At 39.1% G+C, this 15,536-nt stretch overlaps 1 protein-coding gene across 2 annotated transcripts in view; it reads right to left on the bottom strand.

Annotated features, from left to right (window-relative positions):
• The window catches only part of MRTFB (myocardin related transcription factor B), a 435,216-nt gene that overhangs the window by 208,383 nt on the left and 211,297 nt on the right, over nucleotides 1–15,536 (bottom strand). Inside the window, exon 2 of one of the 2 annotated variants that reach the window (XM_050967692.1) lies at nucleotides 14,005–14,028. The exons of the other annotated variant lie outside the window; for it this stretch is intronic. The gene's annotated coding sequence lies outside the window, so the exon portion shown is untranslated. The remainder of the gene's footprint in view (nucleotides 1–14,004; nucleotides 14,029–15,536) is intronic. 2 annotated transcript variants of the gene reach the window in all.

The raw sequence follows: 15,536 nt of genomic DNA, 5'->3' as shown, positions 1-15,536 counted from the left end.
ACTAAAAAGAGTAATAATAGTAAACCTAGAACTAGTTACGAACCTGGAGAAGTCCAAACATTGGTATTAGGCCTTAACAGCACAGAATGAAATGTATTTGTCATATCACTGTCAGTGATATGAATGCATTTCTTCCTGATAATAAAAGATTAAATAAACGTAGCATAAACACTGAACAGTGATTACCTGTAAAAACAATCTGATGAAGGAGACAGCTGATGGGTCAGTGGCCCCTGCTTTGATGTCACATGTCCTGTTATGTTTGGATTTGTAGCAGTAAGACAAAAATATGGATTATGTTTCATGCTTCATATATTCTTCATCTTACAAGTCATCTTTCCTCTTGGAATCCAAATAATCCTCATCTCCAGAGTTATTATGATCTTTAACAAATCTATGTTTTGGCATACAGCCACACACTGTATTTGAGGGAAGGGCATAGTTAAAAAAACAAACCCAAACCTATGTGATTTTGTTGAAAGTATCATTCAGGAAACAGACACCTTTCAACAATATTTAAGCCATATTCTAGAGTATGAGCTTTGCCCATAAGGACAACATCTCATGATCAGCCTAGTAACAGTCAAATGCTAACATTTTATAGCAGTTATTTTCAGTTAATTCTACAAACAAAATTGTAGATTAAAATGAAATAGAGATTTTTTTTAAATTGGTGCCCAAAAGTTAGCAACCCATTTACATAGTTCTGAGTACTTTTACAATATTTCAAACCCACATTAAAATGCCAATAAGAAAAGCAAAATAAATGGCCACATCTTGAATTTACTGCCAGCAATAATGATCCCCATAAAAACTCCGCACACAACCTCACACCTCAAAACTGCCTGACTACTATCCCAAAAATTTTCAAACAGTCCCTTCCTCAAATGTCTGAGAAAAGACATGAGTTTACAGTGTGTCTGGCAGGGTAATAAATCCAGGCTCTGGTTGAATAAGAGAAGAAGCATGTTGCAAAATAAAGGGTTTTCATAGAAAATAACTTGCCATTACTTATTTACTCCGTCACTTAAACTGAAAGAAGTTCCAGCTTAAACTGGTCAGCTCCCACTGATCTCAGTTGCAGCAGTATCACCTGGAAGCATAATGGCATCACTGAGTGATCAACAGTATCAAAGACTATAGAGAAGTCCAGCAGGATGAGTCATATCTGGGGCCTTTTGTTTTCAGTTTTTATTTTATTTAAATTTTCCAGGAATTTATCAGTATTTATTACCACAACAACAAAAACAGGTGAAAATCAGTGCAAAAACTATTAATTTTTCTGGGTAAATATCTGGGTTTCTGTTGGTGGATGATAAGATAGGGGAGAAAGTATTCGGTATATAAATGCTTTGAATTTTGTTCATCAATGTGGTTTGCTGCAGAACTAAAACAAAACTCAAAACACAATGCCACCTCTGAATTTAAGAAAACAATGTATCTCTAATAGCCAGATAAAACTTTTCATTTAAATAAACAATTTACTGTCGTAGACTTTGTAACTATTAGCCTATAAATATTTATATTTAATAATTGGGCCACACCATTTGCAGCACATACAGTCAACTTCATCCTTTCCTCCCCTGTTTTTTTTTTAACTTTTGAATACTTCCTTCTGTTCTGAAATGTATTCTGATACAGATTTTCATTTTCTTCCCATTTTAGTGTGTCAAATCTTTAAACTGTTATCTGCTAACAGCTTGAAAAGTGTACATGGTGGGTGTGAGATTCATCAGTACAGTCAGATGCACATGCACTTCGGAGCTTGCGTGCATGCCTGTTTGTTTATTGTGTGTATCTTCTAGACCAGAGGTTCTCAAACTGTGGTGCATGGGACACCAGTGGTCCACGAACTCCATTCAGGTGGTCCCTCTAAGGTGTGTGCCTGGGCGGCCGCACACAAAAGAATGAAGGGCCACTCACCTCATTAGTGGAGCCACACAAAACTCCCAGCTATAAAACTGAATTTCTGCAATCTAGATAAAAAAATCCTGTATTTGAGACTATTTCTGCAAGCCTGCCTTCACTCAGGTATATTGTAGAGATTGTATTGGCTCCTTTTCACGTGTCTTCTTTCCCTCCTTGATCACCAGTAGACCATGAAGAGAGAGTTGGCGCTTAGATTCCCCCTAACTGTACTCAGCATGCAATTTTCAGCTCATGTTATAATCAATATGGAACACTGCTGCCATTTGAAGTTGGCCTGCACTGGATCATGCAAGTAGTAGTGTTTGTCTGAACTACATGGCATGGTCTTGCAAAAAACATTTTGTTAGTGCACACAACAGAATCTAAAATAATATTTTTAAAAGCCTTTGCAAATACATAGCAGATAGTGAATAAGGGCATGGAGGCCTAAATCATGGTCAATGTTTTGTTATGCTATTGTAACACACACAATGACACTGCTCCTGTTCCATAATTCTTGTAGTCTTAGAATATCACTTGCCAAGTCTATACTGCAGCTTATCATGTTACAAATATATAGTCTGACCTATAGCCCTCGCACAAGTTGAATTCCCATTGAAATCAAATAAACTTTTTCTTTCATTGAACCAGCTCATCTTTAGTAGGGTGCTCCAGTCTCGGCCAGTCCCATCTTAAATCTCACTGCTATCTAACATAGACAGAAATGTGCTCTACTGACTGCAAGAGTATATCATCCCTTGGCCCACTTGAAGAGCACAACACCAACATTTCTGTGTATTGAACCTCCAGGCATACAGAGGAGAAGCACAAGTTGTCCATAAGTGAGGAAGACCGTTTGAACCCAGGAAGGAAAATGATGCTTAATGTCTTCAATTAGGGCCATATATTCCTGTAGTACCAAAGCCCCCAAAATCAGGATTAGAACCCCTTGGTTGTTTGGCATTATAAAAATAGGAAACTTGGTCTAGATATCTGATTACCTGCAAGTAAATTGTGAGAAAAAGGGGATAGTATTTTTCAGAGCACAATAAAAAATTTTCTCCTCCACTAAATAACTGATTAAATTATTAATAGATAAGCTTGTATACATGCTTATTTCCAAGCTACTCAATTAAAAAAACAGCTGTTATAGGAAGAATGGGTCAAATTAATCTCTAGAGTAATTCTATTGAATTAACTGGAGTTACACTTAGAATGAATTTAGCCTGTGAGTGATCTTACTAAGGGGACTTCATATCCTAAAACAGTTTGTTCAGAATTATCTTATAAACAATTTCAGAATTTCCACTGCCAGCTTAGGTCATGCTGACCTGTATCATATACTGCACGCTGGATATCATCAGCAACTTAATGAGTTATTTTATGTGCCATACTAACATACTAAAGGAGTTTTGTCCTATAGGACATGCAACAAGTATTTAAAGCTGTGTGTTGAGGTTTGGAATCAATTTCTGTGGGAAAAAACAAAAGGGGTCAACAGATGCAACAAAATATTTCAGCAATAACTTCAAGAATATTACAATGGGGAGCCTGTGACTTGTACTTTGCCCCTAGTTCAATAAGAAATCAAAGCAGATGTTGTCTTAATAGTTTTCCAGTACAACAGCCAAAAGAAAACAAAATATGTCATACATACGGTTATGTTTAAAACGAAGATTACAATGCATGATAAAACAAACGTTCGTTGTTACAAAATTAAGTGATAGTACTGGTAATCACAGCAAAGTTAATCATATTAACTGCAACAGAAGTGTGTTTTTAAGTTTGACCAAAACTATCACAGGAAATAGATTTTATTAATGAAGTTTAAATTGCACATCTTCCATTCATTTTTTGATTTTTGAATGTTAATGATGAGAAACAATAAGAGCTTCTCTGATACTTTTCAATGCTCCCCAGACTCAAAAAAAAAAAAAAAAAAAAAGTTAAGTTGGAGTTAAGGCTATAAGGGGGAAACAATTGAATGTTTTAGTTTCAAACAACCCAAATCAAACATACCAACAAACCAAAAATGCCCAACATATAAAACCAGGAATTTTGAAGTTAGGACTGCAACTGAATAAGCAAACATACACTGGAAATTATGTATATGCAGACCTTTCTCTGAACAATTAGAATACTGCCTTAATACCACTGCCTAAGCCACACAAAACTCTTGAGAGCTGCACATCATACATCTGCAATGCTGACAATGATCCATACACCCTTTTACTATAATAACGTCTCTGAGAGGCAGTAGTTATCATATGCTGCCTTACCACTTCCTCCATGGCCAGCAGTAGGTGCAGGTGGTGAGATATATATATTTAGTGTTAGTACTATAACAACATGTAAAAGGTAACTTTAAATTTTGAACATTATTTTCCTCAGTCCTCAATTTTCTCTCAATATTCACATATGAATTTTTAATACTTTTTAAATTTGCAACATCATTTTGTGCCTTGAAAAGTACAGAAAACAAAACAGCAGCCAAATACAGCAGTACAAAAAAGATTGTAACTAATCTGTCATATCAAGTTCTGTACCTTCATTCCTAAATTCTTTCGGATCAATCACCTCCCAAATCCTAATAGTAATACTTCGCATTTTTATAATGCCTTCGATTCAAGGTGCTTTATAAACATTAATAGAGCAATGAAGTAATTTTGGTCAAAATCTTGGGAGGGAGAGGGCCACGGCATCAGGAGAACACCTCCCTTCTGTGCAATCCGAACACAAATTGCAACACAAGTTCCACTCTCATCCTTCCATCCCTTTTCACTCCTATTTAAAAACACCCCTAAAACCCAGCACATCTTCCCTATGATGCCATCTTTGATCAACTCTATTCCCATACTGTAGCAGTCTTCAGAAGCAGAGCTGTTCAATAATCATTTTGGTTCACTAACAGTTTCCCTTCCCCTTTCTGCCCGTCCCCCCCCTAATTGTTTCAGGTTGAAATTTTTCAGCACTGAAAAGCCCAAAAAATAAATGTTTTTGGTCCAATAAAATGTTTTGTTAACATTTTGAGTGTTTAATGGTGTTTGATTGTTTTTAAATAAAATTAAAGGCAATGCCAAAAGGTGATTAAAATAGGGAAAAAAATGAAACATTTCATTTTAAAATGTCAAAAACAAAATGATTCAATTCTTTTAATTCTCTCCCCCAACACAAACAATTCACTCCTTTTCACTGTTAAAGTTTCAGATGAAAAATTGTGCCTACTTCTATTCATAAGTCAGGTTGCATTTCCATCCTCCCACTAACTCCCCCAGTCTCTCCTCTTTCCCCTCCAGAATGTCTCTTAAACTCTATTTCCTACAAACTCATCTGTCTCCTCATTGTCCTTTGAGCCTCCTCTCCATCTCAAAACTCTTCCCCAAAATCTCAGTCTCTTATTCCATTACCCTCCTCCAGTCTCTCCTCTCTCCAGACTCATCTTATTTTCTCCCTCTTGGCCAAATGTGTTGGTCTCTTCCCCAAAATATGTCACGGCCCAGCCACTTTCACTTCTCAAAAATCCTTCCATCCCTAAATTCTGCTCTAAGCCGCTCCATCACACTTGGATCCCCCATAGGGGCCCTATTTCATGATGTCCACTGCGCTAGGTTTTGTGTAGTTCCATGTGTGAGGTTTTATGCAGACTACTTAGTGTGCCAATTTACATATAACCATAAATTTCAACTTATGTTCAATACACCTTGCCCTAAGTAGGGGTCGGGTTGGTACATAGCTGCACAAGCTATGGCTTGGGTTGGGAAGCTGTTGAGAGGTGCTGGACAGTGGGGATTCTTGAATTGGGGGGTGTCTGAAAGGTGTCTGAGATTGCTGGAGTGGGTTTATGCAAACGTGTCTGGATACTGTCTAGCAGGCCGAAGGGTCAGATTGTCCAGGAAGTAGCTAGGTGTTGTCTGGGGGTAACTGGGATAGGTGGGTGACCGTGTTGGTGCTATCTGGGAAGGTTTCTAGGATCTTTGGGGAAGGGTTCTGTTTAGAGAGCTGAGAGGAGGTAGGTAGTTTTTAGGGTTTGGCTGAGAGACCCTGAGGCTAGTTTTGAGTGCCCTTATCTGCTGCCACACCTAGCCCCTATGGCTGCTGTAGTCTGCTTCTTCCCTGCTGGGTGCACCAGGGAAAAACCCAGTGACCACCCTGCAGGCCTGCTCAGCACATCCCACAATGTCCTCATAAGACAGAAAAGCAGAAGTGCATTCAAATGCCTTCTGCCTCCACACCACACAGCTGGATGTATGAGGATCCAGATGAGATGTGGTAATGTGGAACAGAGCTGCCAGATACACGATACTTGGCAGTCCAAGGTAATTATTACTATCTCCATTGTACAGATGAGGAAATTGAGGCATATAGAGTAGTAGAGCAGTGAAACAGATCCCATATCTCTTGGGTCCAGAACCTTTACTATACCCACTAGATTATGTCTACCCACTGTCTGGGAGAGTTCTTTCCCTCAAAGCATAAGAAATAATCCCTAGATTGTGCAACAATTCACAGACGACAAGCACTTTCCCTTACTCCCTCAGTCCACAAGCCTCATGTGTAAAAATTTCACTGTCTCAAATGCTTTCTACTTTAGAGACTGTTCATTTAAAGGTAACATTGTGAACATTAAGCTAGAATGAAGCTCACTATGAACAGCTCATGCTCTGAAATAGTTACTCATTCCATTTAACCTGTATCCCAAATGACTAGTATAATGGGTTCTATATCTTGAGAGTACTTGGGTACTCTTTTCCAGGCATTTGAGGAGAGGGTGTTTTGAATAGGGAGTTTTTATTTAGTTAGAACATTGGCCGCTAGCTATTTACTTTTGATGGAATGAGCAGTCTAATTTGCTACATGAGACACTGATTTGATTGTTACTTTTACTTTTTGTCAGAGTGCCAAAGCACAGGCTGGGTGCCCAACAGTTAGAACATCTTTATTATAAATGGAAAGAATGAATCAAAATTAATTCACCATCACCCTGGGCAAAATGTTGAGGTTTTATTCAGGCAAACTCACATCAGTGTCCAATGGTCTATATCAGATGTGTGGTTTTCTTTTTTTTCCCTGCATGAGGCAAGTACAATTTCTCATATAAACTATCACCCTGCAAACTGCAGAGAACTTATTTTAATCAACAGGAGTTGTGGGGCCCTCACTGTCTTGTAGTTTCAAGCCCACACTCAGCCTTTTCTGCCTCACTGAGCTCGTGCTGAGACTTCTCTGTCATGGAAGATGCAGCTATCCCAGTGCTCATCTTACTGTGCTATATAGGATTTTAAAATAAAGTGCCACACAAGCCTGGCATAACAACTGTTTAAAATGTAAAAATAGCAGAATCTGTGGAAGCTGCTATTCTTTTTGTAAGTCAAGCCCTGTGACTAAAGAGAGCTGCTTAGCAACAGATGGAGAAAATTAGAAGATTATTACATCATCTCTCACTGCAAATTAGGAGCTAGATTGTTCACTCCCAGTCTGCCCTGGGAAAAGGGCATCAGGTACTCATCTAAGCACAATTCCTTCCCTGTCCCCACTCCCACCCACACTCCTTGTTTCAGGGGTGTGGCACCATGCAACTGGTCTAGGCCCCAATGCCCCTGTTGAATCAGTGGTGCTGGCTGCTATCTGAGAGACTAGAGCCAAGGCTTTACCAGTTTGCTGCCCATCTGCCCTGGCTAGTGCTTGCTTACCCCCGGGGGCAGGTCACTTCTGTGCCGTGCTTATCAATAATCCTTTTAAAAGATGGCATGCTGCAGTCTCCACCAATGACAATCAACTACCATGTCCTTACTCCTCCCACACGCCTACCTTTCAGAACTTGTGTATTAAAAGAGATGGATGAGGACAGCTTTACTTCATGTGCATTATTTCACAACTCCAATGAGGCTAAGATTGCTTATGTTTCTTAATTTGGTTTTACCCACACAGCAGTTCTCAACTTGTGGGTCAGGACCACAAAATGGGTCATGTCCCCATTTTAATGGGGGTGCCAGGGCTAGCTTAGACTTGCTGGGACCTGGGGCAGAAGTCAAAGCCTGAGTCCCACCATCTGAGGCTAAAGGCTGAGGGTTTCAGCCGAGGGTAGTGAAGTCACGTCACTGGTACCCTGCCTGTGGCTGAAGCCCTTGGCCTTCAGCTTGGGCCCCCCACCCAGGATGGAGGGGCTTAGGTTTTGGCCCCTCCTACCTAGGGGAGCAGGGTTTAGGTGGGCTCAGGCTTTGGTTCTGCCTCCTTGGGTCATGTAGTAATTTTTGTTGTCAGAACGGAGTTGTGGTGCAATCAAGTTTTAAAAACCCCTGGCCCTGACATACTATCAATATCCAATGTTGAAAGCCCTTATTTCACTAAAAAATTATCCCCAGAATATGACATGTGGTAAGAATCATTACAGTAAAGAGTTTATGTTTCAATCACTACTGTTCACTTAATCTAATCTAGAGTGCCTGGAATGGGTGGGGTAGAGTATCATTAGACATCAGTCACTAATTTATTATTTGTAAATGCTGTCTGTGAAAACCTAGACCTTAAAATATCTGTAAATGTCAATTAAGTTTCTAGGCTTGTATTAAGTGTGTCTACCTAATCATAACACTCATTTTCACAATTAGCTGAGGAAGCAGTGATTTGCATTAACATGTAAATAACATGTGCCAATGTGGAAAAATTCACTTCAGCAAAAAAATGCCCAAGGCACTCTGCACTACTCAACTCAATGTAGGTTGAGAGTGATTCTTAAAGGGGCTGGAGTCTCTCTTAGGGTGGTGAATTTTGGCTTGATAGTGTAGTTTTAACACATCTAAACATCCAAATTACAAGTGTAAATTAGAGAATTACATTGTTTTAGCTTGTTTACACCCAAAGCAAGACATTGTGCTGGACTCTATTTTTTGTCACATATAGAGCTGAGAAAACTTCAGTGAGGTGTCAATTAACATTAGATGATTCTAAAGAAGATTGAGAGCATGCTCTAATAATGCCAGAGGAAAACATTCTCATGTGTAAAAACATTTTCTTCTTCAAGTTCTCATCACACTGGAAATAACATTTTCTATAAAGCCTCTATTTTATCTACAAGTTGTTACTCTCAGCTGAGTGCCTCTTTGGTCTACAGCAACTGCTTTGGATTAAACATATCTCTGCTATTCAAAAGGGAAGATCGTTTGTATCAAAAAAATGAAAAGGCATTTACTGATATGTGACCAGAGACAAATAGCAGTAATTAGTATGGGAATCTATGGAAGAATGCATGATTAAATTGTCCTTCAGTCTTACAATTTGACTTGTGAGAGGTGCGGGCTCAAGATGGATTCTGATTAAGAGTGCTATCAATTTGCTTGTCAAGGCTGATTCCTCACTCTGGCACTTCCCGTGCAGAAGGTGGGGTCCTGCAAGGATTTAAAAAAATTAATACTTGCCACTCCAGGCTGGTATTAAACCCCCAAGGTTTCAGCTCTTCTCGGGCCTTGACTTGAAGCTGCCACCATCCAAGTGAAAAACTGCCTCTTGCAAATCCGGGAAAACCTCACTTGGGAAGTTTTCCGTGAGGCCCCTTGGCTTCTCCACCCCTCCCTCGGGGAAAGTCAAGAAAGAAAGAAACAAAAATGGAAACCCAGCTATTGCTCCCAGCTAACTGCAAAACATATGCACAGACCTTTTAAGGCACAAAACCAATCATTATTTAAAAAGGTAAATTTTATTAAAAACAAAAAGAAATAAAATACATCTGGAACTTAGGCTTTTGCTAGATTTTAAAAGAGCAATTCCAAAGATTAAGCACCAAAAATAGCTTTCTTGGGAGTTCAGCTTAAAGGTTACAGTCAAACAAAAGCATCTGGGGTTAGCATAGAGGAGTCCACAAGCCTTACAGAAAATAAAAGAAATAAACCTAATCCATTTATCTAAATATTCCCTGACCCAAGGAATTCTTCTAGATATGGACAATGAATTTTCATACCTGATCCAAACTTTACATAGCATTCCAGCTGCCCCAGAGAGACAAAGGGAAAGCTTCCCCCCACATTTTAAGAAGTTCTAGCCTTCCCATTGGCTCTTTTGGTCAGGTGCCCACTCCCTTTCCTTTACCCTGGGAACTTTTTAACCCTTTACAAGTAAAGCAAGCAGCCACCAACAGCTAACTGACTGGCTGGGTGTCCATAAATGGGAGCTACCCCTCCTTCATTTATCACAATGTTTTTTCAATTTATATTCTAATCCTCTACTCATAATTACTCCAAATGCTATAGGATGTCCTGTATTTTTGATGTTTCTGTACTAACAGCATAATAATCAGGTGTGAGAAAGGCAGAGCATCTGGGACACCACTGAGTATTTTAGCAAGCTGGACTCCGTTGTGGAGAGACATAATCAACACTTAAAATCTTGTAGCAAAGACAAGGCCTATCATGTTAGAACTTGACCTTGAAGAGTCACGTTAACCAAGATGCTAACTGTAACACTATAGTCAATATAGTCAAGGACAAGTGGCGTACAGCATTGTGTCAGCTAGTCATGGTTAAACCCATGTCCCAATAGTGAAGACAAGGCCTTACAGATCAAATTTTGCTCTTGGGTACATGTGTGGGGCTCCCCTTGAAGTCAATATGCAAATAATTTATTCCTTAGCTAGTGGGATAAAGCAATAGTCTCCTTTTGTCCCTTTTATGAAGAAAATAGTATTTGGAATTTAGATTAACTATGAATTAATTGAGAAAAATGTCCACAGAATGGGAGAGAGAAAATGCTTCATTTTAACTGCTGATTGGATACTTATAGAACAGAGGTGTTTGAATCTCCAGTCCTTCTGCTTGAGGGGATTGAGACATGGCAGGGCCATATAGTGGAAGCAGATGACTGAATTTTCTTCTTCAATCTTCTATTCCAACAGTCATCTGTTATAGAACATAAGAACGGCCATACTGGGTCAGACCAAAGGTCCATCTAGCCCAGTATCCTGTCTTCCGACAGTGGCCAATGCCAGGTGCTTCAGAGGGAATGAACAGAACAGGTAATCATCAAGTGATCCATCCCCTGTTGCCCATTCCCAGCTTCTGGCAAACAGAGGCTAGGGACACCATCCCTGCCCACCCTGGATAATAGCCATTGATGGACCTATGCTCTATGAATGTATCTATTTCTTTTTTGAACCTTGTTATAGTCTTGGCCTTCACAACATCCTCTGGCAAAGAGTTCCACAGGTTGACTGTGTGTTGTGTGAAGAAATACTTCCTTTGTTTTGTTTTAAACCTGCTGCTTATTAATTTAATTCGGTGACCCCTAGTTCTTGTGTTATGAGAAGGCATATATAAGACTTTCTTATTTACTTTTTCCACACCAGTCATCATTTTATAGACTTCTATCATATATCCCCTTAGTCGTCTCTTTTCCAAGCTGAAAAGTCCCAGTCTTATTAATCTCTCCTCATAAAGAAGCTGTTCCATACCCCTAATAATTTTTGTTGCCCTTTTCTGAGAAGTACTTTGCCACAGAAGCAGAGAGAGTAAGAGAAACGGGCTTCAGTCCTGAAGGATGCAGCCCATATATTGCAAAGAGTGTTGTAATAACTATTGTATTTACATACTTCATTCTATAATCATCTCTGTTATTGCCAGTACTCACCTATTTTTTGTGATTTTTTTTTTACAGTTGAAATAAAATATAGATTAACGTGCAGACTGTCTGCCTAAATTTGAGGGAAGACTGACATGAAAAAATACATTAGCAAGAACTGTAAAGTAACGTATAGTTAATAACTGCTGTATTTTCACTAATTCTTAGAAGTGATAGAGGGGGACGGATAGCTCAGTGGTTTGTGCATTGGCCTGCTAAACCCAGGATTGAGAGTTCAATCCTTGAGGGGACCCTTTGGGGATCTGGGACAAAAATCTGTCTGGGGGTTAGACTAGATGACCTCTTGAGGTCCCTTCCAATCCTGGTATTCTATGATTTGCATCTTGAGCTACTTATTTATCCTCTTGCAATAATTCAGGTTTGCACGGTTACTAATAATGGATTTCAATTTTGCCATTTTGCATAAGAGTTGTGTTATCTTTTAATGAGTGTGGGCATTTATAACATGCTTACATGCTAGGCTGAAAAAAGGTCACTCTGAAGGTCAAATGTATTGTCTCCCTCTCCCTTTCTGCTGCAGGAATAAAAGGCTTCCAATGGCTAACATATTGTAGGGGACTTTTGCTGTCTATATTGCAAACTATCATGTATTTCTCATTCATTTTTAATTTTCCTCTTAACAGTTACTGTCATTGAGACTTTAAAAGATCAGAGGAAGTAGCTATTTAAGGTTTTGTTTTTTTTACAAAAAGGTAGCCACATAGATTTTAACAAACCAAAGCCAAAAGTTAGAAATAGACTTGGAAGCATACTAGTTTTGAGGGGTTTACACCTTGTTGCTGTCAGCCATAACGGTCACATTACTTTCAAGATAAATGTAAAGAAGCTGTTGAAATCAGGTGGCTGAAAGGGTTAAGTGGTCTCCAAAACCACAAAGACGAGTCCACATCTCTAGCCAAAATAGAGGCACATCCAAGGCCACTTGGGCATTTGAACTATGTGGGCAGAGGCTTAGCTAGGTCTTTGGGGTAAGAGGGTGGTATGTGTTAATGAGAAGCAAGCCAGAGAGACAGAAGCAAAAAGAAATCCAAGAAGAAACAGCCTGAAAGCACGGTGTGTGGTTGGGGTGCCAGCTGAAAGAGGTTTGGACCTGTGAACAAGGACACAGTCTCTCATTGTTTAATTCCTCCTGCATTCAGGGGAAACAGGGACTTTGTACATTCTTGCTAAATAAACCAAATTACACCAAAGAAATACCAGACTCACCAATTTTTCCTCCTAATTGGAACAACCTTCAACCCTGCGCACCCTGTCCTCGCTCCTCCCCCCAGCCTCCTGAATGCTGCAAGACAGCTGATTGCTGTGGGCAGGAGGCAGGGGTGTGTGTGGGGGGGGGAAGGTGAGCTGATAGGGGGGCTGACAGCCGTGGACAAAGCAGATGGTCAAACAACGTTATAGGGGAGCATTGCACAACTTTAAACACGCATGTTCTGTAATGGAGCAGGGACGTAACATTGAAACAACGGTAAGTAAGAGGACATTAAGTGAGGAGTTACTGTATTTGGGTATGATGAAAAAGAGACAAGTCTCATCAGCTTAATGATGGCAGTGCAACCTCAAATCCCTGGACATCCAACGGTAGACCTAACCACCTACATTCACAATAAAACTAACATTCTGGACCCAGTTTTCAAATATTAATACCTTACAGGGCGGGGATAAAGTAAGAATGGAGCAGAGGTGGTGTGAGGTACAACTCCCCTCTTCTCTGCTGAAAGAGGTGGGAGAGCTTCCCTTCTTCCTGTTTTGAGTAAGCAGCTCTCCCCTACAGCTCCCCTTCCTCCTTGGCTGGTGATGAGAGCTCCCACTCTTTTTCCAGTCTATTTTAAACCCTGCTTATAGGATATCCAGATTCCTAATTTGTTAGGTAGATTAATTTAAAAATCATTCATTATGTGCCTAACCGCTGATCTGAGTATCCAAATTAAGGAGTTTCCACTTATTTGAAAAAGTTAAGCATTACATATTAAAAGTCCTGTGTCAGCTCTGGAAGTTGAATTTATAATCAAATAAGACACTTTAAAATTGACGAGATAATTTCATTCTCTCTTCCTCCTTGGGTTAAAATCTTTATGTCCTTGCCCAGTTTAAATACATTCTTTATCCAAGCAAATCATCCATTGTAGTCAATGGGCATTTTAGCTAAGGACCAAGTCAGAACTGAAATACTTAGGCCTGCTTTGGGATCTGCCAGCTCACACCCCTACAGAGTTCCATTGAACTCAATGGGGCTCCACAAGGATACATAGGTTTGTGCTGGTGGATCTTGATGAAGTATTGGAGCCTTAGTAAAATTAAGATTTATCCCTGTAGCTGGCAATAAAGCACAGTACCCTCAAAATAAGGAATCAGATGCGGGGACAGGAAAGATGGGTTTCTGATTAAGATACAGAACCAGGAGTCAGTATCTAGGTTCTATTTCAGGCTTTGTCACTGACTTGCTGTGTCACGTTGGGCATGCCACTTTACCTCTCAGTTCTTCAGATAAGCCATCTGTGAGAAAGAGAAAATAATACAGGAGTGTTTGAGACCGACTTCATTAATGTGTGTAAAACACTGAGGTTTTTAGCTGGAAGATGCTATTGAACTACAAAGAATTATTGTATTACATCCATTGCACAACACTACATTTCTGAATAGGTTTTCTAAAGAATTTCCAATGGTCATAAGTATTTCAGGTGAAATAAATTTGATACCTTCAATCATTGAGACTTACAAAGATAAGAACAAGAACTTGTTAAAGCTTTTACACATGTATTGTTCTAAAGATTATAGTGTCTTAATCGCAATCCATCATTCCCATGATGAGATTTTCTACAACCTAACCTGGAGGATTTCCATGAAAATTATGTTTTATAAATGGAGAGGCCTAAATTTATTTCCCCAATTAAAGTTCTAACCCATGCAATTTTATGGTACAAGGCATATTTCTAGTATCTGCATTTCAGAGACATAAAACACCAAACCAATGTGTCCCAATGGAAACTTTAATTACATTCACCATTAGTAACATTGAGACAATATGTAAAAAAGTTTGAAAGACTGTCCAGAGAAATGAGTCCACACTCATTATATGACTGTTGTAAATAAAGTCTAAAGATAGATTCTCCTTCAAGCTTATTACAATTGTCTTTCCAAAAATATTTGTAAAAGAAAACAATCAAATTCAGTTGCACAAATCAACCAGCTTTACAAAAGTTACATTTCATCAAAATTAGGATTAAAGGGACATATTAGATCCTAGCTAGAAAGTCACAAATATGTTTATGAAGGGAAAAATAGAGAACTTAACTATCCAATGTCTGATTAAGTTTGCAAAAGTTACTCTTGATGAAAAATATCAACATGATACAAAGTGAACAACCAGACTGTCTACTCTTTGCAAGATAATTAATTTGTCTTCAAGGTTTATTAATGTATTTTTAGGTTAAAGTAAATTAAACCACAATGTTCTCAAACTTACCCTTCATTTCCACTATGTGGGTGGATTCTCACAGACTTTAAGGCCAAAAGGGACCATCATGATCATCTAGTTTGACTTTCTGCATGTTGCAGACCACAAAAAAAATTCACCCACCCACTTCTGTAAAAGATGAGTTTAGAAAGGTTTGGACATCATAGTGGCCAGGTCCAAAATTGTACCTGTCTCAGAAATGGTATTACTCTCCTTTGAAGATGCATCTAATACTTTGCATGACTTTAACTACGGTGTACAGCCCGCTGGTAACAAGTAAAAAATCTGTATCGATCACAGACATATGAATAAACATGCATTGCAAACTGCTCTTTTGGAACCCTTCTTCTGAGCAAGCAGGCCAAGTAAAACCTGCAAGGAATTTGCACGTTAGAGCTTCTTGAAGAGTATGAGTCCTGTAACCTTCCAAGCCTATTATTTTAATAACATATCTGCATTCCATGAATCTGTTACCTTAGTGAAAACCTTTTTGGCTTGTGTAACTACCAGCATACACTGTGTAACAAAAATGTAAACACTAAATAGT

Source organism: Gopherus flavomarginatus, chromosome 9, assembly GCF_025201925.1.
Source record: "Gopherus flavomarginatus isolate rGopFla2 chromosome 9, rGopFla2.mat.asm, whole genome shotgun sequence".
Lineage (NCBI taxonomy): Eukaryota > Metazoa > Chordata > Testudines > Testudinidae > Gopherus > Gopherus flavomarginatus.
Note: the sequence above shows the minus strand (reverse complement) of the source record. Positions and strands in the feature narration are given on the sequence as shown.